The following is a 25,215-nucleotide window of genomic DNA, read 5'->3' as shown; positions in this document are numbered from 1 at the left end:
CTTAGGGTTTCGAGATTAGGGTTTTGGGCAATGAAGGCTGGAAATGAGGCCAGCTTATGGGGGTTAAGGTGTTTAAATAGGGTGCAAACCCCGGAAATTAGGGTTTCACCTCTGCCAGCCTACTGGTCGAGTTGGGGCCTCCCAACTCGTCGAGTAGGTTACTTAAGTCACGCAGGTCATATGATCTCTACTCGACGAGTTTGGGGCTTCCAACTTGTCGAGTTGCTCTTTTAAAATTTAATAATTAATAAATTAAATACATACCAGGAACCAGGCATTACACTTTCTATTATTAGTAAACAAATGTAATTGTATTGCTATTTTTGATAAAATAAAATAAAAAGTACATTGCTATATTTGGTAAATAATTAGTTATATTGTTAATTTTAGTAAAAAATTGTGATTATATTGCTATATTTGCTATGAGAAATTAAATTGATTCCTATTTTTTATGCCTACAAATATGTCTACCCAATAAAATTATGACAAGTGTCATCTTTCCATATTTTTTAAACTAAATCATTAAGACTATATTAGGAATATATCAAATACAATTAAATTAAATGGTGATTTGTCATAATTTTAGTGGGTAGGAATAATTGTAGGAGTAAAAGGTAGAAGGCATGTATGTGATATACATGTTGCTATTTTTAGTAAATAAATGAAAGTGTATTGCAATTTTTTGTTTAAAAAAATGAGTATGTTGCTATTTTTGTAAAAAAGAATAAGTATGTTGCTATTTTTGGTAAATAAATGTTCCTATTATGCTTTCTACTTTTCTGATATGTGATCATATCCTCCTAATTTATGTTCACGGTTAGTTATTTAATCGTTCTCATAGTTAACTATTATAAGTATTTTTTTTTTTTTTTTTGGCAAAGAATTTTAATTACATTGCTATTCTTTAAAAAAAATCCTTACATAACCCACTTTTTGCAGGTTATGCTAGACAGCTAGACAGGAAAATTATTGGTGTTAACTCGACTTGTTCTTACTGTTCTCCACTTTGTTACTTTTGAGATAGAGATTTTAGGAGCCTCTCCGTTGCTGTCTTAATTCTTTTTAAAATCCTTCGTTTTGTTTTACTATTATAACATGAAGTTTTTAATAATTAATTAATATTATTTTTCCTTGATTATTTACAAATTTTTCAGATGCTTTGCTATATGCCATAGAATAACAGAAATTCAACTTCTTTTTAAAGGTAACAATTCGTTTGGTAATATAGACTTATGTGCATGAGTAAAAATTAGTATTTTCTTGTTATTGTTTATGTAGGAGATACATTGTTGGATCTTCATAATCCAAAACAAATTGTGTGTGTACTTTACTATGGCTACCAACACAAACAATCTACAAAGAAACACATGAATAACCAGAGAAACAACACCTTCCACCAAAAACCTTCTAGTTTCTATTAAGCATGATCGATTAAGCTATTAGAATGATTGTACGAAAGGAAATGCAACTTTTATTCTCCATTTACATAGCAAACCAGACCATCGTTGTTACAAATATGCCAAGAAAACACTATAGCTCAAGAATAAGCAGTTTTGGACAAAGCTATAGATACATATATGCAAAAAAAACAAATTATATCCCCAATATAGTTCATTCTTGTAGAGTGTCGCATTGCAACAAAAAGTCAATGACTCATTTATTCTATAACAATACAATCTTTATCATTGTAAACATACCAAAGAAAATAAAGAGACAGATCTGGGGATCGGAGGCATGTTCACATCCAAAACCCCTTCAAGAATCCGTTCCACCAAACTCATCGAAGGCCTACTGTCTTCCTCATCTTGAATACACCAACACGCAACTTTGCAAATTTTTATGACTTCTTCAACACTAGCTTCCCTCTTTAACCTACTGTCTAACAAGCTAAGGATATCACCTCCCACCATAAGAACATTCGCAACCAAACAAGGGAAGAATAGACTCCTTGAATCTTCAGATTGCTCTGCATTTCGCTTACCATATACTAATTCAAAAAGCATCATTCCATAGCTAAAAACATCTGCTTTAGATGTTACAGCCACCCCCGATAACCATTCTGGTGCCAGATATCCCCGTGTCCCTCTTATAGTCGTTAAAACGTTACCAAAGTCTCGACCAACAAGCTTTGCAAGACCAAAATCTGAAATTTTTGGACAGAATTCAGCATCTAAAAGAATGTTTTCAGGCTTTATGTCACAGTGAATGATACAGTCTCTGCATTTCTCATGAAGATAAACCAACCCTCTTGCAGTTCCAAGTGCAATCTGATACCTCGTTTCCCAGTTTAGAAGATGTTTTCCATGGAAGAGACGGGTGTCTAAAGAGCTGTTTTCCATGTAATCATACACCAATAACTTATTGTTACCTTCTGCACAGAACCCACGAAGACGAACAAGATGAACATGTTGAATGATACCAATTGTGCTGACTTCGCTCCTGAACTGTTTCTCTCCTTGGCTGATGCTTTCAAGCTTTTTCACTGCTACAATCGATGAATCACACAATACGCCCTTGAAAACGCAACCAAAACCACCTCCTCCTAATATATCTGAGAAATTTTTTGTAGCCGTTTGTAAATCTTTGTAGTCAAACACCACCAACGATCCCTCCATTGTTGTCTTTCCCACCGATATCCTCGTTTTTCTATAGATTAAAACCAAAATTAGACCCAGGGCAAAAACAACACCTCCCACGAACCCAACAATAGCACCCACCATAACCAGATTACTCTTTTTAGGATGATTAAGATCTTTAGAAGCAACTTTGATGTAAATTGTTTTCCTGCTATAATCGTCTAATGAGAGATTCAAGAGGTCTCCATCCCAAATTGAACATTGATTATCCACGAAAGAGTAAGCATTACATGAGCAATTGTTCGAACATGTGGTACGACATTCTCCCGCGCTCCCACTTTCCACAGATTGATTTGGAGGCAGATTCTTGACTGCAATCATGAGAAAATCAAGCTTTTCCACGTTTCTCCGACACTGTAAATCGGTTTTTCTCACACACCCACCTGAGAAATCACTCTGAATCCAATCACTCTCTGATCTAGGGTTGAAGCCAGTCAAGCAATTACAGAAAGGTAATCCAGATTGGCTGCAAATCCCAAAAGCCCCACACGAAGCATAGACCTCACACTGCGTTCTTGGTTGAGACCAAAATAAATTCCACTCTTTGGTAGTTTCCAACCATGTTAGTTGCTGAACTTGACCAGAAACATCTATTACAAATCTAGACATAATGGAAGAATTATACACGGAATAAGTGAAGTAACTCTCGTTTACATTCGTATGGTAGCTGAAATTATAAATGTAATTCAACCTCATTTCAGGAACTAAGTCAAACATTTTCCCATTCCAAGCCCCACTTGTCCAATATTGCTGGGAGCTATTCCACTTGCTTACATACTGGTTATTAAACGGATGAAGCTCGAAAGAGAAGAGTCCTACAGCAGGATCTTCTTTGCTTCTCCATGATGTAAGAAGTTGGCTCTTTTTGGTTCTATTATCATAAGCAAGTTTAGCACCAGGCAACCAAGTATGAGTTGGGTGATCAAAGCTTTGCCAAGCAGATTCGACCGAATTTGAACCATCTCTCAAGACTAAGTTGCCATCATCACGAAGAACAGCTATTGCAGATTTCAAAGTTGTGGTGGTGGTGACTTTCGTGGACCAAATCTGGAATTTGGACTCATTTAAGAGCACTAAGTTAGAATCGATGATTTTTAATTCCGATTGGAATCTATCTGAGATGGGTGTTTCTCGGTTTGCCACCCAAACTATGGTGGGAGGATTGGAAGAGGCCTTTTTATACCAGATGCCTATGTAATACTTGGATGAGTTACCTGCTTTGAAGAAACCCAACTCGAACACTTCACCTTCGGATATGATCGTTTGGTCTCCAGAAAGAGAGTGATTTGCGGATATAGTGTTGGGTCCATATGATGATGAGAGACTCTTGGTCAGAGAGAAACACAAGAGGAAGAGAAACCTTGCTAATCTCTTACTTTCTTTGAAACACATGACATACAAAATTTGAGAAGTATTGGGTCTATAGAACTGACGTTTGAGCCCTGTCGTGAACTTGTTAAGCCGATTGGAACTTGGAATAAAAATTATACAAGTCAGTCAATAAGTCAATATAAGTTGAAGATAATCTTTCATGAAAGACTTTTGAAACTTTCAAATAACTTTAACAAAATTCAAGAAATTGGCAGTGGCATGGTTGATCAATCACCTACATGTCACATGTTTGATGAGTCACATCCACATAGACAAATGCAAAGTCTAAATTTCTATATGGTGGGACTTGACATCATTACTTTCTCCATTAGGTCCAAGCAGATATTACACCAGGGACTAAACTGTGCAAGGACAAAACAAACATTCAACTACAACCCACATAAACCATCCATTTTTTAACTAGATAGAGCTTAAAAGAAACGCTGTTCATACAATAATAACTTTGATTTGCAACCCAAAATCAACATTAACTAGATTAAACTCATACAGTAATTTTGTACAACTAAACATAGTTCTTGGATTTTTGGTTCGGGTTCGGACCAAGCTCATCCGGTTGAGGCGGGATGCAAGGGTGGGGGATTGGGGTTGGGTGTGGGTGTGGGACCATTTTTATTTTTTTGTAACAATAAAAGTGTTTAAGTTAATTTGAAATGGGTAAAAAAAATTATGAAGATAAAGTAGTCTTTTCAAATTATTGAACCGTATCAAATCCATAATAAAAATAAGCCAAAAGGATCGTATCCACGATGTTGAATGTCAAACTATATCCAAAGAAATCAAGATAAAATTTGTAATTTTCTCTGGTTTTAACTTAATCTTGAAAAGCTGGTATACAGCGGGAATATCATAGTTTTTAAGGATGATATGACTCGTTTAAACTTTAACAACCTTGATAAATTTGTGGAAATTTGTGGGGGTATTCTTAGAAAATATGACTCGTTTAAACTTTAACAACCTTGATGAATAGCAACTGTTATTTTTTAGTGAGGGTATTCTTAGAAAATACGACTCGTTTAAACTTTAACAACATTGATGAATGTGTGGAAATTTGTGATTTTTCAAGTGCATCGACTCGTACTTGGATTGAAGTTGTGACATATGCACATCTTTCTCTACCATATAGTACACAACTTAATGCATAGGAACACATAATACTGGACGAATGAAAGGACACTATAAAAATGTTTACGTGTATCAAGGGCGAGACATGTGCATAAGAACATTGCCGAAATCAAAACTTCAAAACAAATAATATAAACAAATTTTATGTGGTTCAAATTATGATACATCAAAAGTCTAAACAAGAAAACCAATATTAGAAGTTGCATATTAAACACTTGTGTGAATCCAATCTCAAACTAGGATCTAAGAGTTTTTGCAAAATGTTTTTGAAAAAGAAATCATAATAAAAGAGTTGGGTTAAGGGCATGGGCTCGATCTCTTGCCATGTTCTTGCTTGATTGTTGGCTTGGGATCGAGAACGTGGACCTTGACTTAACTTTGACTTTTAAGGAGGATGCAAGTGTACGATCAGCCGGAGCTCGCGGATAGACCCCAAAATACCTTACGGATTATTTGATTTATGTGATATGTTAGAACAACATGTTAGTACTAGGCTAGGGATCTTCAGGGATTGCATGATAGAATTGTCTGATTATATGATGCCTGATATCCTAGGGTTTTTCCTTGTATGAAATTGACATCATTACTGTAGTTGCTTAGTGTATGCATCACGACTGTACATAATTAAGATCGTATAGCCTTAGAATGTTTGGTTTGACCTTATCTCTTGTTCTTGTTTTATGAAGGGCTTAGGGTAGGATCAGGTATTCGAAAGTCTATAGGGTCCAGTCGTCCAACGTTATGTTTGGCTAGCATACACGAGTGTTGCAGGGTTGATGGAAGTTTCATGGGTAGGCTGTGAGAGTTGGGAGGCCAGTTACGAGATATTTAGCATTCCTCTAGGAGTAAGGATTGAACGTTCTCTATGTTTATGCATATTGTTAGGGTGTTGTGGTGATACTTGAGACAAATATGGGTAGGTGTGAAAGGTAGTATGGGCCCATAATACTGAAAGCACAGGACCCATACGCGTAACAAGGAAGTCACAACCCCTAGGGTTTGGTTGGGAGTTAGTTCCCCATTATTATATGGGTTATTAGAGATCTTCCTGATGTCAGAATGGTGGTTACGAGACATCTTGAGACCGGATCCATATCAGGACCGGGAGCTGGCAGCCAAGATAGGCCAGTATTGTTAGAGTTCGTGTCAGTGAGATCATTTGGGAGGAAGTGATCGAGATTGTCCGGGGACAGTTGACGGAGATGTTTGGGGCTATCAAGACCGCTATGGTGGAGTATTTTGATGAGCGATATGCAACCCTCACTGAGGTAGCGGCAGCTATATCGACGGCATGGTTGGGAGCCGGACAGGCTTTTCAGTACCGGGACTTCGGCAACACGAAGCCCCCTACTTTTGATGGGACTCAAGACCCCATCAAATCCATGAGGTGGTTGTTTGACGTGGAGGGGTGTTTCTTCGCGTGCTTGTGTCCTATTGACCAGAAGGTCAGACGTGCCCTGAACTTGCTGAGGTCCGGGGCAAAGGACTTGTGGAGACTGATAACTGGGTCTTATTCGGATGACCAGAGAGTTGCGGTTACTTGGGAGTAGTTTCGGGATATGTTACGTGCTCACTACATTCCACAGGTCGAGTGGGAACGGTTAGCTCAGGAGTTCTGGAGTTGAGACATGATAGTGAGACAGTGACGAAGATTACCCACATGTTCACGGAGAGGGCGATGTTCTTCCTGGAGTTTGCCTCTGAGCAAGCTCATATGACACGTTATCTAAGCATGCTCAAGACTGACATCCGTTAGTATGTTGCTACTCAGCGGTATGATACCCTGCTAGATCTACAGGAGGCCGCTAGGCGGCGTGAGTTGGAGATTGAGCCGCAGTTAAAGGAGCAACAACGGGCCCTGTCACAGTCACAGTCGGTGCTAAAACGGTCTAAGACCGCTAATTCGAGAGCAGGGGGATAGTAGGGCCGCACTTGTGGCAAGTGCGGGAAGAGTCATTCAGGGGTTTGTAGATCGGGTAGCGGATTCCGCAAATGCAGCCAGGAGGGGCATTTCGTGAGGGATTGTGGCCAAACGTCCGCGGTTCAGGATATGAAGATCTGCTACCACTGTCATCAGGTTGGTCATGTGAAGACCAAATGTCGGCAGCTCGCTGCTAGGCCGGTGCAGGCTCCAGCGCCGGCTACACTGAGTATTATCGATGGGAGGCAAGGTAGAGCAGGGGCCCCGAGGGCTCAGGGACACACCTTCCAGCTTACAGTCAAGGAGGCTAGAGCAACACCGGATGTGGTTGTTGGTATGTTTCTATCCTTTGTCTCCTTTTATTATATATGTTTTATGCTTATATGTTGTACCTGTGATTAGGTAAGTTTTTATTGAACTCCTTGCATGCATTGGTTTTATTTGACTTGGGGGCAAGTTGGTCATTTGTATCTCAGGTATTTAGTAGGGAGTTCAGTGTGCCAATAAGAAAGCTAGAGTGTCTGTTGCGAGTCTCTATCGCCAACGAAGATGGGGTTTCTGCTTCTTCGGTCTATCGAGGATGTGAGTTGGAGATCTTTGGGGTGTCTTTCCCGATCGACTTGATTCTGATCCCCATGAGGGATGTGTGTGTGATTGTGGGTATGGATAGCTTAGTCGTTTCAGTGCCATGATCGACTGCGAGGGTCAACGAGTAGTGCTTCGAACCCCATGTGGGGGAGACTTGTCTATGGCGAGGGTACCAGAGTGGGATCAGGGTTTTGTTTAGCCGCCAGGGCTAGACATTATATTCAACACGAGTGTGTGGGTTACCTAGGTATGTGGTGGATATGCGGGATAGGGATCAGATTTAAGTTTCAGAGGTTCTAGTGGTTAGGGAGTTTGCGGATGTGTTTCCGAAGGAGTTACCAGGGATACCTCCGGAGAGGCAGATCGAGTTTTGGATTGACCTGATGCCATGTGCAGCCCCTATCACCAAGGCACCGTACCGATTGGCGCCACCAGAGATGCAAGAGTTGTCATCATAGCTACATGAACTGTTGGGCAAGCATTTCATTCGCCCGAGCAGTTCTCCATGGGGAGCATCGATCCTCTTCGTCGGGAATAAATATGGTTCGCATCGGATGTGCATAGATTATCGGGAGTTGAACAAGCTGACGGTGAAAAACCAATATCCACTCCCGAGGATAGATGATTTATTTAATCGGTTGCAGGGTGCATCTTGGTTCTCTAAGATAGACCTGAGGTCCGGGTACCATCAGGTCAGGGTTAGGGAGGAGGATGTGGAGAAGACCGCGTTTCGGACTCGTTATAGACACTACAAGTTCATGGTGATGCCGTTTGGGCTCACCAATGCCCCAACAGTATTTATATACCTGATGAATCGGGTCTTTAGACCGATGCTTGATCGCTCGGTCATCGTGTTCATAGATGATACAATGGTATATTCCAAGACCCAAGAGCAGTATGAAGAGCACCTACGGGAGTTATTGGGAGTTTTGAGGCGAGAACAACTATATGCTAAGTTTTCGAAGTGCGAGTTTTGGTTACGAGAGGTTCAGTTCCTAGGACATCTCGTTAACCAGGAGGGGATTTTGGTCGATCCGGCCAAAATTGAGGCAATTATGTAGTGGGAGGTTCCGAAATCTTCCTCAAACATCAGAGGTTTTTTGGGATTGGCAGGGTACTACCAGAGATTCATACATGATTTTGTTGGATTAGTGTCTAAGTCCATAACTATTTTGGTATGTACTTGACCCGATGGTGCATGGTCCTTTTGGGTTGCCTTCACCAAAGCAACTTGATTGGAGAAATGAATAAAGAGAGAGAGGATAATATGATTTATTAATATGTTATAAGAATAATATATTAAAGGAGAAATCATATTTGTTTAATTAATATTGGTCAATAATTAATTAAGAATTAGTTTTGTGATCCAATGTAATTAATTAAACTAGAGGGGTTGATTTGTAATTATGTGATAGTTACAAAATAAGGTAAGGATTATCTTATTTATATGGTGGACGAATTTAAGGTTGGAAAGCCTTAGAATTCGAGTATGATAAGGATTCAAGGATTATCTTATTGGTTGCTTAATGGATAATCAACTAGATAAGGATAATGACTGAAACCCTATCTCTACACCTATATAAACACCCCTAGGGTCATGAATTCGTGTATCCCTTCCCAAGAGGTCCTAGATACGAATTCTAACCTCTCACCTCTCTCTTTATACCTTCTCCATTTGCTTATGGTGTTTGTAAGCCATTAGAGGAGTGACACTTGTGACTCTAAGCATTCCAAAGTCAATACAAGGAGATTTGGGATTGTTATTGCTATATAATAATCAAGGTATGTTCTTAAACCTAATTATATGTTAATGTCGATTTCCATATGTTAGAATTAGGGTTTATAGTCTTGGATTCAAAGCATGTACAATAGAGAAACCTAGATCCAAGCATTAGGGTTTGTATGAGCACATAGGATGTCTTATGACCAAAACCCATCAGTGGTATCAGAGCCTAGCTTGGTTTCAATTGTATTGATGCATTGTATAACTGGAAAATCGTTTTTTGGGCTTTATAGCTGAGGAACTCGGCGAGTACCACAGTGTACTCGGCGAGTAGACCTCAACTCGGCGAGTACAGTGTGGTACTCGGCGAGTTCGAGCGTCAGATAATGCTTATCTCGGGATTTCTTGCTGTTTTTGCATTGGGATAATTACCTTATCATATTAGATCAATATAAATCTGATTTTATGATATATATGACTATATTCTTGATCTAATTAAAGATAATTATCAATTAACAAGATAATTGTTTCCTTATAAGATAATTGATTAATTATTTTGAGTAAATTGATAAATTGTTTTGCAAGAAATCATTAAATAAATCAAATATGGATAATTATGTGATTAAATGTTAATTTAAAATTATTTGTTATTTGATCCTTGTTGTTATGAAAGGTTTCATATTTTCCCCTTTAGGTTTTATAGTTTAAATTTGAACCCAAAAGTTTTGGAGTTTTGAAATTTAAATAGTTAAAACCCTAATGTTTTGAAAAAGGTTTCAAAACATGCCTTCAAGTTTTGGAATTTAAAAGTTGATTAAAAGTTTAATTAGAAATGTTAAATTCTAAAACCCGAGTAATGTTTTGAAAAGTTCAAATCACACCCTTATGGTTTTATTAATTAATTAAGGAGTATAATTAAAAGAGTTTTAATAAATCCATAAAAGTTTTGGTTAACCATTTAATTGAATTAAAAGTGTAATTGTTAAAGTTAACCACATAGTATTTTAAAAGTATAAAATGCACCCTATACTATATATAATATTAAAAGTCTAACATTATATATATGTATGAGTAAAAGTCAGTCTTGCCGTTAGTAGGCCTCATTCACGAAGCTGGTCTATAAGGGGTGTTTAAGGAAATTGCCTATAAAATGGTGATTGAATGGGTATCCACTCTTACCCACCGCACTCTTGACTAGTGGAGGGTCGTTAGCCGAACGGGTAGGATAGGACGAAACCTTCCATTATAAGTATAATGAAATACAAAGTAACTAAATGTTTTTCAAATTCCCAATCTTAGTTACTTAGGCAAAAGTGAATTGATGCAATTCCATGAAATTACACTTTGTGCCCTTGCGAAGACGTTAGTGGAGCGTGTGTGGTTTACCGGCACACTAAATGGTTCTAAGCAAAGGTAGCAAAGGGCGACTCAATGTTTGTCATAGTTCGGTGGAGCGTGTGTGGTTTACCGGCACATCGAATAGGTGATTGTAACATGGGAGGGCACCAAGTAGTTTGCATGGTTATTCACACCCGCTTTGTGATCCTTGGCATCCCAGTCACAAACAAGAGGGGCATATCGAGATTTAAACATGCCATTGAAATGTTCAATGAATCTCAAAGGATCTAGGAGTTTTCATAGATTTAAAACTTAAATTTCTTTTTTCGTTTTTCATGGTGGAAATTAGTGAATCGTCATTCACTTACCTTCAAATATTCTGCAACTAGATTACGGCATCCCTTTTCTAGGTTGTAGCGTATTGTGTTGGGTCCTAGCCTTGGAATTTCATTTGGGTGATTTACCAAGGACTCAATCAATCAACTAACTTGAATTCGTTTTTTTTTCTCCCGATGTCAAAGTTCGACAACTATGGTCTTCTCAAGTCCCGTGGAACAAGCATTCCACATGAAGATGATATTCCACGATTCGATCGAGGAAGAAGAAATCATGCTTCACTTCCTCCTCCTCCTCCAATTATTCTCCCTAACCCACAAGATTGTAAAATTGAAAGGTTCAATATCACTCAAGCCCTTTTGGCAAGTAAACATAAAGAGGGCAAGTCGGTGTGTGCACACGTCTTAGGGATGAAGTCACACATTGATAGATTAAGAATGATGGGATCCGTTGTCGGTGAAGCGATGGCTGTTGATTGGGTTCTTCAGTCACTTCCTAACTCGTATAGTGAGTTCGTAAGAGAGTACTATATGATGAACCACGACGTGACACTTATAGATCTCACCTACATGCTTATTGCTGCTTAATCAACAATGGTTTGGCGCAATAGAAAAGCAAAGTTGATTGGTGAATCTGCCTTCAAGACCTCTATGGATATAGACAATGGCAATGAAAGACATGCAATGATCGAAAAGTTTGATCATAAGAGAAAGGCGATGTTTGAAGTAGTTCCATGGGTTGTTCCAAAGGAGTCAATTTGCTTTTATTGCCAAGAGAAGGGGCATTGGAGACGAAGTTGCCCTATTTACCTAAGAGATCTAAGATATGGGAGAGTCAAAAGTATGACTATGCTTTAGGTAAGAATCCACTATCTAACTCCATTAAGTTCCTATTCATTGATTCTTAATACATGATGTGATAAGATTGCGTGTTTTGAAGGATCGGTGAAAAGAAAGGAAGCTTGATAAGAGAGCAAGGTGAATCTAATCACAAGAGATGGATCTTGATCGCATGGACTTGAAGATTGGATTTTGAGCTTAGATAATTGTGATAGAGTTGTTAGAAATTTTCTTTTTACATAGTTTTCAATGGATTTTGCATTGTAAGGACAAATGTTTTTCCGCTGCTTTTATAAATAAAATAAATTTTTTGACTCACTTATTTATTTGTTTATTTCCTTGCAATGAAATCGTTATGAAAATTGATGTTTGAATATTTCTACAACGAATGGATGTGATTCTTAGTTATGTTATTTATGGAAATGTCAAGAATTTACCAAATAGGGAGAGTTTCTCATCGCCCAAAGTTTCAATCGGACGGAAACTTGGAATCATGCAACTTGGTTGCACGATGAATGAGAAATTTCATATGTTGGAAATTAGACTAATTCATTGACAAAGTGTCAAGTGAAGGACTAGGAGATCGAGTACACAAAGTTGTGTGTTGATCAAGTTCACCATAAGAGTAACAAAGATATTCGTCTTGATTTACTAAAGGTTTAGTAAATATGATTATACTTACAAGATTAAGTGTAATTTTGAATTGATTAAAGGGTTTAGATCAATAGCAAAACGAATAAGAAGAATCAAGTAGGCAGAAAGATAAGAGTTTCTCCATTCTAAGAAGAAGGGAGAGTAGCTTTTATGCTTTATGATAGGTCTTAATGATTAAGAACCATATCTCAATTGATCCTCTAAGTGAGTCTTGGTACAATTGTATGTCCAAGAAGAGGAATCAAAGATTGAAGAAATGGTCAAATCAAGAGGTCAATCATACTTCGTTCCAAAACAAGTCTTAAAGTCAAGATTGTGACATTGAGTGAATAGTATTAAGAAGGTTTATTACATTCATCAATTGTGGAAAGTTGTGATGTCTTGAATAAGGCAAAGACCAGCTAAGACCAAAATTATGAAGTGTTTTGATAAAAGCTACACTAACTCTTGAATATTTGTTTGTCAAGAAATGTTTTGATAAGAGAATCGTATATGTCAAGGAGTCAGTGGGAGTCTTGATAGTCTTGAAAATTTTCAAGAACAAATCAAATAAACCTTATCGATCATCACTAGCACACGAGTTGAGGTTTACAACCTATCGTGAAGACATTATTTTGTTTCTGTGCCAATCCAATCGAGTTAATTATGCATGTGAGTCCTATGAGTTCTCATTTGAATGCATAAAATGCAAGGACCTTGATCAATGGAAAGTACATTGATAGGAAAAGGTGAGCTACTTAATTACTTGGAAGACGTGGTGGGCAGCTGTGCCACCATAAGGCAAGAAATCAAGATTAAGAAAGTTCGATCCATATGAGTTTGAATTTGTCGTAAACTTTGGTTTTTAACAAATTCACATGGATAGGAACACATACACCGTTTAAATCTAAGTGTCATAAGATTTCCTCCTTCATGAAAATGATTGTGAGAAAATGCTTTCACTAAGAAAGATTTTAAAGATAGTGGTTGTAAAATTGCATTCTCGAATTCGATCATGGTTACGGCATCCCTTTCCATAATTTGAATTGTTAGGTTTGGCAATTAGTCTTAATTGTTAAGACACACATATGAACTATCTAAGGCAAAAGTGTATAAGTTCAAGAAGTCTTGATAAAAGATTATCAAAGCACTAAGTATTAGAAACATGAACTTAAGAAATCCAATAAGTATTGTTTTTCTAAAAGTTAAGATGGTTATGAATACATGTCGAAGCTAGTGGGAGCATAAGTGTTATGTTTTATAATAATCATCATGATAGTGGGAGCATAAATGTTGTGATTGTATGATTATTAAGGCAACTATTGCATAGTTGGCAATATTAATTATAGAAAACAAGAGTCATACTTTGCAAAGTTGTAAGAGTTGAAAGGTTGTTTTGCTATAATTAAGGGAGAGAATATTATGCTTCATTTCAAATCTAAAGGATTAGGTTGTGAAATGTTGATAAATTTAGTCAAAGGTACATAGTGCGTTCTTAAAAGTTTCGATTATGATTACGGCATTCCTCTTCACAATTCGAATTTTGAGAACATAGCAAATAAAACATTGTGCATCGTGTCCCATACGCTATGGGTATAGGATCGATTGCAAATGCTTTAATGTTTGACCATTCTAAAATTTTCCAAATGTCTAGTGAATTTAGAGGGAAAAGGGACTAGAATTGGTTTTGACTAAAATAATTAAACAACTATCAAAGGACAATCCAAAGTTCGACGAGGATTGGTCGCTTGTGAGTAGTTGGAAGTATAGTATTGGAAATTATGGAAATGTTTCCATATTGGATGGACAATATCGACATCATTACGAATAAATAAGATTCTATTAAGAAATGAGTTGTCATATGGAAAATATGGAAGCGTGTCCATATTAGGAAGTAAATTTGAAAATCTATGTCTAGATTAGAAACTTTTATGCAAAAGGATGTTCAAAGGAATGTACTTTGAGTGAGAGACATCATATCTAAGGAATTGTCTTGTAACAATCTCCGATAGAGGACTTTGTAATATCATTGGCAATAGTCTTTGAGACTTTGGTGCAGTGACATTACAAAAGGATCGTTGCATAAAGTGTTAGAATCTAGTATATTCTATAAGTAACAAGAATTTGATATTCTTACACTTAAGAAAATGGATTTGGAGTTGTGAAATGAGAATGATTGGAAATGTGTTCAATTTGTCTATTTCACAAAAGTAAGAACCATAGGTAAACATTGTATGCATGCTAGGAGCATGGGACAAGTGTAATGATTCAAGTAAAAAGTTGATTACCCGAAACGACAAATAATGAGTAATCGATATGGTGATAAATAAAACGTGTTTTGTTTATACTCAAAGGTTTGAGGCCATATGGGATTAGTATTATTCTTGTGTTTCACTTTGCATGTTTTGACTTCCAGAATAATTGAGTTTATTAAGAATAATCGAATTATTCAAACGGGCCACAGTCGTTCATATGTTGGAAGTAGATATGAATGAAGACTGTCGTGAATTGGTGTGTGGATTGTCTAAAAGAGTATTAGCCATAAGCAAATGTTTGCTGCAACATTCATGAGTGCTTATGAATATGAATTTGAGCATTGGATTAAACCTACGCTCACTTGGATCACTCCATGAATTGTATCACGAGTGATTGGTGAGACGATAACATCTTATATTCTTGAAACCGAGATGTGTGAGTTGTATCTTACTAATCGGTTGCACATTGATAATATGTAAACGCACTAGTAACTTGGTGTTATAAAATATATTGTTGTGTGTGATTTGGTTAGTGAGTGCAAGTAAGCATTGTTGTGACAACCCAAGTTGTCCCGTTACATTTCTCCGTTACCGTTAACGGAATATTCCACTGTTCAAAAGTTCCGTTAATGAGAAGACTTCAAGTTTAATAAACATTTCAATTGTGTATGTTTATATGCCGTTAAGTCGTGATAAAAGGAAATAAAATACATAGCACATATTTCCATTTACTTGGAAAATATTAGTTTATTATTACGACCACTAAATCGGGTGCGACCAAAAGCCCCGTTTAACGGCAGTATCGGGTAGACTTCCACTGTGTCCCAACTCAAAACCCTATATAAGGGTGAGTGGAGTCTATTGGAGACTTTTTACACTCTCTCTCTATACTCTCTCTCTAGACCCGTTTTCGCCCCGAAACCGCAACCAAACGCTTCCAAATAGTAAGTCCGCTTACCCTAGCTTATTCTAAACATATTGAATTGAGTTTATAGCCCAAAAATCGGACTTAGAAGCAATGAAAAAGGAGTTTACGGCCTAAGAACCTCCTTAGGCCGTAAACACCCAAAATGAGGCCAAAATGACCCAAACTTGTCCCTATAGGCTTGGAAATAAATTAAGGGGATTGCCTAGGAGTGTTTAAACATCAAAACACAATGATTTACGGGACAAAAGAGAGTTTACGGCCCAAGCACAAGCTTAGGCCGTAAACATCTCAAAATCATGTTAAAAGGCCCCAAAAACACTCCCAAACCACCCTTAGGCTTCATACATAATTTAGGGACTTGGTATTTTGGGTTTAGATCACTAAAACACATCAAAATGAAGGATAAAAATGAGTTTACGGCCCAAGCACATGCTTAGGCCGTAAACTCCCCAAACATGCCCAAAATGTTGGTTTTTGTTCCCCAAATGGCCTTAGACTATTTCTATAAAATGCTAGGAAGGATTTAAGGACTTAAACACAATGAAATGAGGCTTGATTTGGAGTTTATGGCCCAAGCAAGTGTCTAGGCCGTAAACTCCCCAAAACCCCCTCAAATGTTGGTTTTAATCACCCAAAATAGCATCAAACTTCATAAGAAAATTCTAGGAAGGCAATAGGGGCTTAAAACTTCACTAAACTCAAAGGTTGAGAGTTTACGGCCGTAAACTCCCTTGGGAGAGTTCCTAGGCCGTAAACTCTTGTTTAGTACCCTTAGAGGCCTCAAACCCACACATACCTTTTAAGAAAAATGCTTAGAATAACTCAATGAACAAGCTAGAAGCATCAAACACCCAAGAATAGGACCTTGGGAGTTTACGACCGTAAACTCCCTTAGGTTGGGCCATAAACTCCTTGTTTGGTCCATGTTGATGCTTTAAGTCCATTTACACACTTAATATTTGAGTTTAGCAAAGTTCCACAACTGATAGGAGACCCTTAGCACCCTTAAACGCTACCCGGGACACCCAAACACTTAGCCAAAGTGTTTTCCGCTCCTGTGAACGCGTATATTTGTTTAATTAGTATTAAATATACTAATTGTATGTGAACATATGTTATCATATGTTAAATAGGTCATTGAGTGTGTTCGAGTCCCTACGTAGCACCGAACGCCCAAACAACACTCTCGTCGGACCTACTTACACCAGGTGAGTTCATACCCCTGAATGAACCTTTTAAATGCTTTTAAATGTTTTATAGGGGGGATACAAGTTAAACATGCCAGTTATCATGTCAATCGCATATGATTGATAACCCGCATGCACAAGATTTTACCACTTTTACACTGTTTTACCGAGTGGGACACTAAAATGACTTTTACCTGTTTCATAACTTTTACTTATACTTATTTATTCAAATTCATCCTAAATTGGTTTATGAAAGATCCTCTAAGGTTTTAAACGTATTTTACAAAGGAATACAATTTGTGATTTTCTCTGTACATAAAGGCTTTTCATTAAAGATTTCCCTTTTTGACGTATACTTTTACTTGTTAAACACTGCTGCTTCACTTATACTTATTTTATACTCTGACTCGGTAACACTTTCACTTATAACTATAGTCGCTTATACTTGATGACACTTATACTTATTCACGCTCTTACTTAGTGATACGATTTCTCCTTCACTTATACTGGATAACGACTTTACTCCACTTATACTTGATAGACGTTCTTACATCGCTTATTATCGTTTCTGCTTCGTGATACACTTGATTGGAGAAATGAATAAAGAGAGAGAGAATAATATGATTTATTAATATGTTATAAGAATAATATATTAAAGGAGAAATCATATTTGTTTAATTAATATTGGTCAATAATTAATTAAGAATTAGTTTTGTGATCAAATGTAATTAATTAAACTAGAGGGGCTGATTTGTAATTATGTGATAGTTACAAAATAAGGTAAGGATTATCTTATTTATATGGTGGGCGAATTTAAGGTTGGAAAGCCTTAGAATTCGAGTATGATAAGGATTCAAGGATTATCTTATTGGTTGCTTAATGGATAATCAACGAGATAAGGATAATGACTGAAACCCTATCTCTACACCTATATAAACACTCCTAGGGTCATGAATTCGTGTATCCCTTCCCAAGAGGTCCTAGATACGAATTCTAACCTCTCACCTCTCTCTTTATACCTTCTCCATTTGCTTATGGTGTTTGTAAGCCATTAGAGGAGTGACACTTGTGACTCTAAGCATTCCAAAGTCAATACAAGGAGATTTGGGATTGTTATTGCTATATAGTAATCAAGGTATGTTCTTAAACCTAATTATATGTTAATGTCGATTTCCATATGTTAGAATCAGGGTTTATAGTCTTGGATTCAAAGCATGTACAATAGAGAAACCTAGATCCAAGCATTAGGGTTTGTATGAGCACATAGGATGTCTTATGACCAAAACCCATCAGATTTCTCTAAGATTGCAGTACCCCTCACTCGTCTGACGAGGAAAGGGGTGGATTTCCAGTGGGGCCCCAAGCAGTAGAGGGAGTTTGAGACCCTCCGACAGCGACTATGCGAGGCTCCAGTCTTGACTCTCCCAGAAGGAGTTGAGGATTTTGTAGTGTTTTATGATGCATCCATCACGGGATTGGGGAGGTCCTCATGCAGAGAGGATGGGTGATAGCCTACGCATCGCAGCAGCTGAAGCCGCATAAGACGAGATACCTACCCATGATTTGGATTTGGGAGCGGTGGTATTCGCTCTGAAGATTTGGAGACATTACCTCTATAGGGTCCGTTGTACCATATACACAGATCACAAGAGCCTGAGACATATCATGGATCAGCCGAACCTGAACATGAGACAGCACAAGTGGCTAGATGTAGTTAAGGACTACGAATGTGAGATCCTTTACCACCTAGGTAAATCGAACATGGTGGCAGACACTCTAAGCCGCAATTCAGCTGGGTCTTCCATGCCAATAATATGTATGAGGATATTAGTGGATTCTTCACTCGTGAGTCTGATTAGAGATGCTCAGGTTGAGGGCATGTGACTAGAGATTGTTGACCCGATGCGGTCGGGTATGGGTACCGATGTCCGGTGGAGTTAGGCAGACGGTTATGGAGGAGGCTCATAAGTCTCACTTCTATATTCACCCGAGAGCCACCAAGATGTACCGGGATTTAAGTTTGAGCTACTGGTCGTCGTGTATGAAGCAAGAAATTGGTTGGTACGTCGAGAGGTGCTTGACTTGTAGGATGGTCAAGACCGAGCATCAGAGGCCGCATGGCAAGCTGCAGCATCTAGAGATTCCCATGTGGAAATGGGAACATATCACGATGGACTTCATTACTAAGTTGTTGAGGAATGCGAAGGGATTTGATGCTATATGGGAGAGTTCATCAGCCGAGTTCATCAGCCGAGAAGTTGTCCGTATGGGAGAGTTCATCAGCCGAGAAGTTGGCCGACGTGTATATCCGCGAGATCGTTGCTCGCTATGGAGTTCCGATCTCCATTGTTTCCGACCGAGATGTTAAATTCACCTCCCATTTCTGGCAGAAGTTCCACGAGGAACTAGGCACGCGACTTCATTTTAACACAGCAGATCATCTGCAAACCGACGGCCAGAGCGAGCAGACTATACAGACCCTCGAGGACATGTTGAGAGCTTCCGTCATCGACTTTGGTGGGATATGAGATTTCCACCTACCTTTTGCAGAGTTCACCTATAACAATAACTATCATTCCAGTATTGGTGCCCCACCTTTCGAACTATTGTGTGGGCGGAGATGTCGTACCCCGATTTGTTGGGGTGAGTTTGGTCACAGAGTGATGGGACGGACAGAGGTAGTCTTGCAAACTACCGAGAAGATTCAACAGATTAGACAACGACTACAGACCGCTCAGAGTCGGCAGAAGAGTTACACCGACAGACACCGATCTGAGTTGGAGTTCCACGTGGGTGACATGGTAAAACTGAAGGTTTCACCCTGGAAGGGTGTGATTTGTTTCAGAAAGAGGAGAAAGTTGGGTCCCCGATACATCGGACCATTTCGGGTCATTGCCAAGGTTGACAAGTTAGCTTATAGACTAGATCTTCCTGAGGAGCAAAGTCAGATCCACAACACCTTTCACGTTTCACAATTGCAAAAGTGCATACTAAACGAGGAGGTTGTAATATCACTGGAGGGCATTCAGGTCGACGAGCGCTTGAATTATGTGGAGAGGCTCGTGGCTTTTTTGGAAAGGAAGGTGAAGGTTCTATGGAACAAGGAGATACCTTTAGTCAGGGCCGGTCCTGAAAAATGAAATATTCTTAAAGACCCAGGACGAACAAGAAAAAAAGGGCCCTTATCTTTATTATAATTTTGTATTTCTAAATAAAAATATATAATGAAAAAAATTGGGCCCTGTGCAACTGCCCACTTTGCCCCCCCCTCTAAGCCCCCATGCCTTTAGTAAAGGTACAGTGGGAGCACCGAAGAGGGTCCGAGTGGACATGGGAGCCAAAGGCTGAGATGCGGGAGCACTACCCGAAGATGTTTACCGCATCGGACTTTGAGAACGAAGTGTAGTTCAAGTGGGGGAGAATTGTAACGCCTCGACTCTCAAGTATTAATTTTTACAGCTTTATTTTCATATTGGAAGGTCTACTCGACGAGTTAATGCCCTGACTCGTTGAGTAGGAACTTTTGGGGCCACGTGTTTTAAATGACCAACTCGTCGAATCGGAGACATAACTCGATGAGTTGGAGTTGTAGGATGAAACCCTAATTTCCGAGGTTTTCACCCTATTTAAAGGGTCATTAGCATCCCTTAGCCTCCTTTATAGCCCCTTATGAGTCTAGAAACCCTAAATCGCCATTTTCTCTCCATATTTGTGTGTGTTAAGCTTGGAATGTGGATCTTGGTGAGAGAAGCTTGAAGATCAAGTAGTTTGAGGCAAGGAACGTGTGTGGATCTGAAGTCTACCCCATTTTAGCATCATTTGAAGGTATCAAGTCATTATCTTGATCTTCTTCTAGCTAAATCCTTCTATGTTTGAGTTTTAGAGCAATTTTGGTGTGTTGGTACTTCATTTCGAGTGATGAACCAAGATCTGAGGTTGCAACTTCAGATCTAGGCTCATCTTGGTCCTTATAATTATAAAGTCCCAATCTTTAGCATGCTAGTGAAATTCTCTTGCCTAGAATCTCTTATTTAGCTTGATTTAAGTCATTATCACCTTGCATGTACGTAAAGTTTGCAACTTTACGTAAGAAGTATGCCTTAGGAGCTTAGATCTATGTTATGGGGCTTTGGAATGGCTTAAAGAGCATCTGAATGGAGAAAGAACTAAAGGGACTCAACGAGTTGCATGTTAAACTCGGCGAGTCCGATGAAGATTTTCATGCAAGGGTTTCTGCATGGAGTCGGCGAGTCAGTATGAGGACTCAATGAGTCAGCTAGGGTTTTCCCGACTTTTGGATCGTGCATGAACTTGGCGAGTTGTATGGAAACTCGACGAGTCGATGGGGGATTTCACGACTTCTAGAGTCAGGGAGGACTCGGCGAGTTGGTGAACTACACTCGACGATTCGGGTCAACATGGATTGTTGACTTTGACTATTGACTTGGACTTTGACCAAGGGTTGACTAGTTGACTTCTAGGGCATTTTGGGAAATTGGGAATTTATGAATATGGTTCTATGGTGAATATAGGTAGTGGAGTTTATGGCGGTGATCTGAGAGTTTGAGCTTATCACTTCAGCGCGTCAACTGTAAGGTGAGTTCTCCTCACTATATCAACATGGTCGAAGGCACCAATGTCGACCCTTATCGGATTTGCATCCGGGTTATTGCATGATATGTTTATTGATTTACATCCTGGTAATTAGGATGGTTTCTATGATAGAGATCGATTAGATCAGTATCCTGGTTATAGGATGGTTGCTATGTTAGTGATCGATAGATATGTATCCTGGTTATAAGATGGTTGTCATGATTAGTGATCTGTTAGATCTGTATGTTTACTTGTTTATATGTATGTGCATATGTTTGTTGGTTTGGGGAAAAGGTTGAGGTAGGTCCTGGTGTGTGCAGTAGGCCAAGACACCATGGGTAGACTGTAGGCCCGGGCCGGGCAAATCTAGTCAGGCCGAAGGCCCAGCGAGCGGTCTGGATAGGCTGAAGGCCCCGGGAGGGCAATCCAAACGTGTCGAGGGCTTGGAGAGCAGTCCAGATAGACTGAGGATCGGGAGTCGGTCCAGTCAGACTGATGGCTCATTATGCATTTTATTTGCTTATATATTTATATGATATGGTTATATATGTATGGCATTGGTATTTTGGGGGTAGCTCACTAAGTCTTCGAGCTTACATTTATCGATTATTGTTTCAGGTACTTCGGATGATCGTGGGAAGGCGGAGGCGTGACCGTACACTTCCTCGATTTATGATTATGATTTCTGGGAACTCTGATATGATACTATTTTGAAAACGAAATGTAATAACTTAATGATTTTTAAATTTTTTAAAAAGTTCAATTTTGGCATGATTTTTATGGATGTTACAGTTTTCCCCGTAAGCGAATTACCCATCTCTTTTCTAGTTGAGAGGCAGCAAATGCTCTGCAAATCTCTGTCTATACATGGTGGTTTAATTCTAATTTAATCATTTCCCTTTTGTTCACTTTTAGTTTGTTTTCGAGGTTAACAAATGCATATTTCTCGTTGTTTATGCGTGTTCATATGTACTAGAACGAATCAATGAAACCATTAGTCCAGTTTATTTACTACATTTTTTTAAATATACATACTAACTAGGGGACAGCCTTAAGGCAATACCTAACCTGTTAGGTTAATACTTTATTCGTGGAAGATCATGGGTTAGAGACTTAGAGTAATAGAACCGAAAAAGAAATTGATTTGCTATTTAGTATTGAACACAAATCCACTTTTATATTTGTTTTTTTTCCTATAAAAGCATGTCATTTCTGAGCTAGATATGTGAAGTTGGGTGTTTACAATTAGAATTGGTTACATATTGCTATCAAGTATTGATTACTTGCTAGAAAGATTGCCAAGACAAAGTATGCTATTCTAAATATGAAAATGAGATGCACATTGACTTTTGAGACCACTAACATTTTTAGTATTTTTTGTTTTTGCTAGAGTGTAATGAAGTCGTCAAGCTCTTCCAAACACCAATATCCCATTATCAGCTTCAATCAACTTGGTAGAACCTATGTATGTAAACATCATTTTTTCCCCCTTTGTTTTCCTTTTAGTTATTACTCCATCTGTCCTCCTCTGAAATTGCAACACCTGAATTTTGGTCATACACATATTTCATACCGAAGGTTTGACTATTAGTTGAAGAAGGGTTAGTGTTTTTCAAGAAAATGGTGGATGAGTATGGTATTGTGCTTGATATAAAGCATTACGGGTGCTTGGTTGCATGTTGGCGAGAGTAAGGAGGATTGAAGAAGCAGAGAAAGTGGCTTTGAAGGTGCCTAAAGATTTGGATACTGATGTGATTTGGAGGATGGTACTTGGGGCATGTAGCTCCTATAATAATGTTGAGAGAGGGAGGAGAGTCACAAGGAGAATATTTGAAAAGGAGAGTGGTTACTATAGTGATTATGTGCTTATGTCAAACATCTTCTCTAGTGTGGGTGATTATGTTGATTCAAAGAAGGTTATGAGAAAAATGGATCAAATGGGAGTTTGTAAACTACTTGGTCGTAGTTCCATCTAAGCTTTGAAATGGCAAAAAGGTGATATGACGTATGAGGTTTGAACCCATGGGGAATATACAAATGAGCTGAAATTTGCTCGTATGTTTATGCAGATCAGTAATTGTGTTGGTGTGGGGAATTATTAGTCTTGGTTTGTTTGCAAGCCCCACTAACGAGACATTCACGGAAGTAAACAATGAATGATTATGTTGTGTGTTTTTTAGGCATTTTTGAGAAGCAATTTTTTAGCGTATTTTGGTCTAAATACTGTAATTGTACACAAGCACTACAAATAAAACTTATAATATTACAATTCCATAGTACACACCAACACAAAAACTACTCACCATTGCCTTTCAACTCAAGTGGTTGAGAGTTCCAAGTCTATAGGTGTGTAATTTATGAGTAAAAAAAAAAAACTCAAATTTCTGCAAACCGACAAAACTTAAAAAACGGTAATCATTATGAAATTATGGCCTAAAAAAGATACTCGGTTAATAGAAAAAATAAATTATGTGTAGTATAAATTATCTCAATTAAAAACTAGACTTCCAACTCAAATTCTTGAGATTTCATAGTATAACTTATAAAGGCAAACCTATATCATACATACATGCTACAAGTATAAAGAACATAAGCAAACCCAAAAGAACCATGAAACAACAAAAAAGCCAATATAAAATTAGCCCAAACCACCCAACGATTAGACAAACTATAACTATTTGTACACATAACTAAAGGTGCACATTAGCCTGTTTTAACCGGTTAATATATTTTCTCCAATTTTTACACTTACTTTTTTTTAACCGGTTATATTTATTTACCTCTAGCTATAATCATTAACTCATTAAGCCATATAATAAAAGTCTAGTGAACAACTAATAACATCAAATATCTTTTTCTCCAATTTAGTTACAAGGAAGTGGAATGACCGAAAAAAAAAAAAAAAAAAAACTTTATTCCCTCTTCTTATTAATGTTTCCATCATTTACACTTCATATCCTTGCACCATTAGCACTTGACACATAAAAGCCTTTAAGGCTTTTAGGCTAATAGGAGTGGTAACACTCTTAGCATCTTGCCACATCAGCTTTTTGGATGCCGCCTATTTTATTTATTTATTTAACACCTAAGGTTAGCATTTGGTAAGGAATGGTAATACTTCTAACACTTCATTTTTTTATTTTCTTTTTCTAATTTAATTAAATTACTTTATTTTAATACACAAACATTTTTTATGCATGTATTAAACAAATTTTAATTTTTTTTAAACCAAAAACATTTAATATAATATAAATTATATTTTTTAAAACATATTTCATAACTAATCCAATTGCTTCATCCAAATCTCTTTCTTCATTATCCCCATACCCCTATTGTAGTTTTTCTTTAACATATTACTAAACTATTTCACAAATTATGAAAACAAGGGGCATACCTCTACATCCAAGCTACTTTGATGATATAAAATCCAAGCATTCATTGATTTTGCTTGTTTCAATTTTTAAAAAGTAAAGCCTTCAATTAAGAAGCATTCATCTCTCTGTGTTTTATCTTGTAGGTTGTGTTAGATATCTACCTGATGATACATGATGCAACTTTATTGCCTAAGAAAAACAGAACATAACAGGAAGGAAGAAGTGAACAGGGTGTGAATCATTAATTTGATTCTATGAATACGCCACACAACCAAGGCAAAGAAATCACAGTAGGACTTTAATACTTTAACAAGGATCAATTCACTTGATTCCTTTATGAGACAGGTTAA

The 25,215-nt window shown here is 37.9% G+C and overlaps 1 pseudogene; it reads right to left on the bottom strand.

Annotated features, from left to right (window-relative positions):
• Window positions 1-1,448: 1,448 nt before the first annotated feature.
• Window positions 1,449-4,208, bottom strand: LOC145035043 (G-type lectin S-receptor-like serine/threonine-protein kinase At2g19130 pseudogene; annotated as a pseudogene).
• Between the last annotated feature and the right edge of the window lie 21,007 nt (window positions 4,209-25,215).

The sequence above is a fragment of the Lactuca saligna genome, chromosome 3, assembly GCF_052625555.1.
Source record: "Lactuca saligna cultivar CGN05327 chromosome 3, ASM5262555v1, whole genome shotgun sequence".
Classification (NCBI taxonomy): Eukaryota; Viridiplantae; Streptophyta; class Magnoliopsida; order Asterales; family Asteraceae; genus Lactuca; species Lactuca saligna.
Note: the sequence above shows the minus strand (reverse complement) of the source record. Positions and strands in the feature narration are given on the sequence as shown.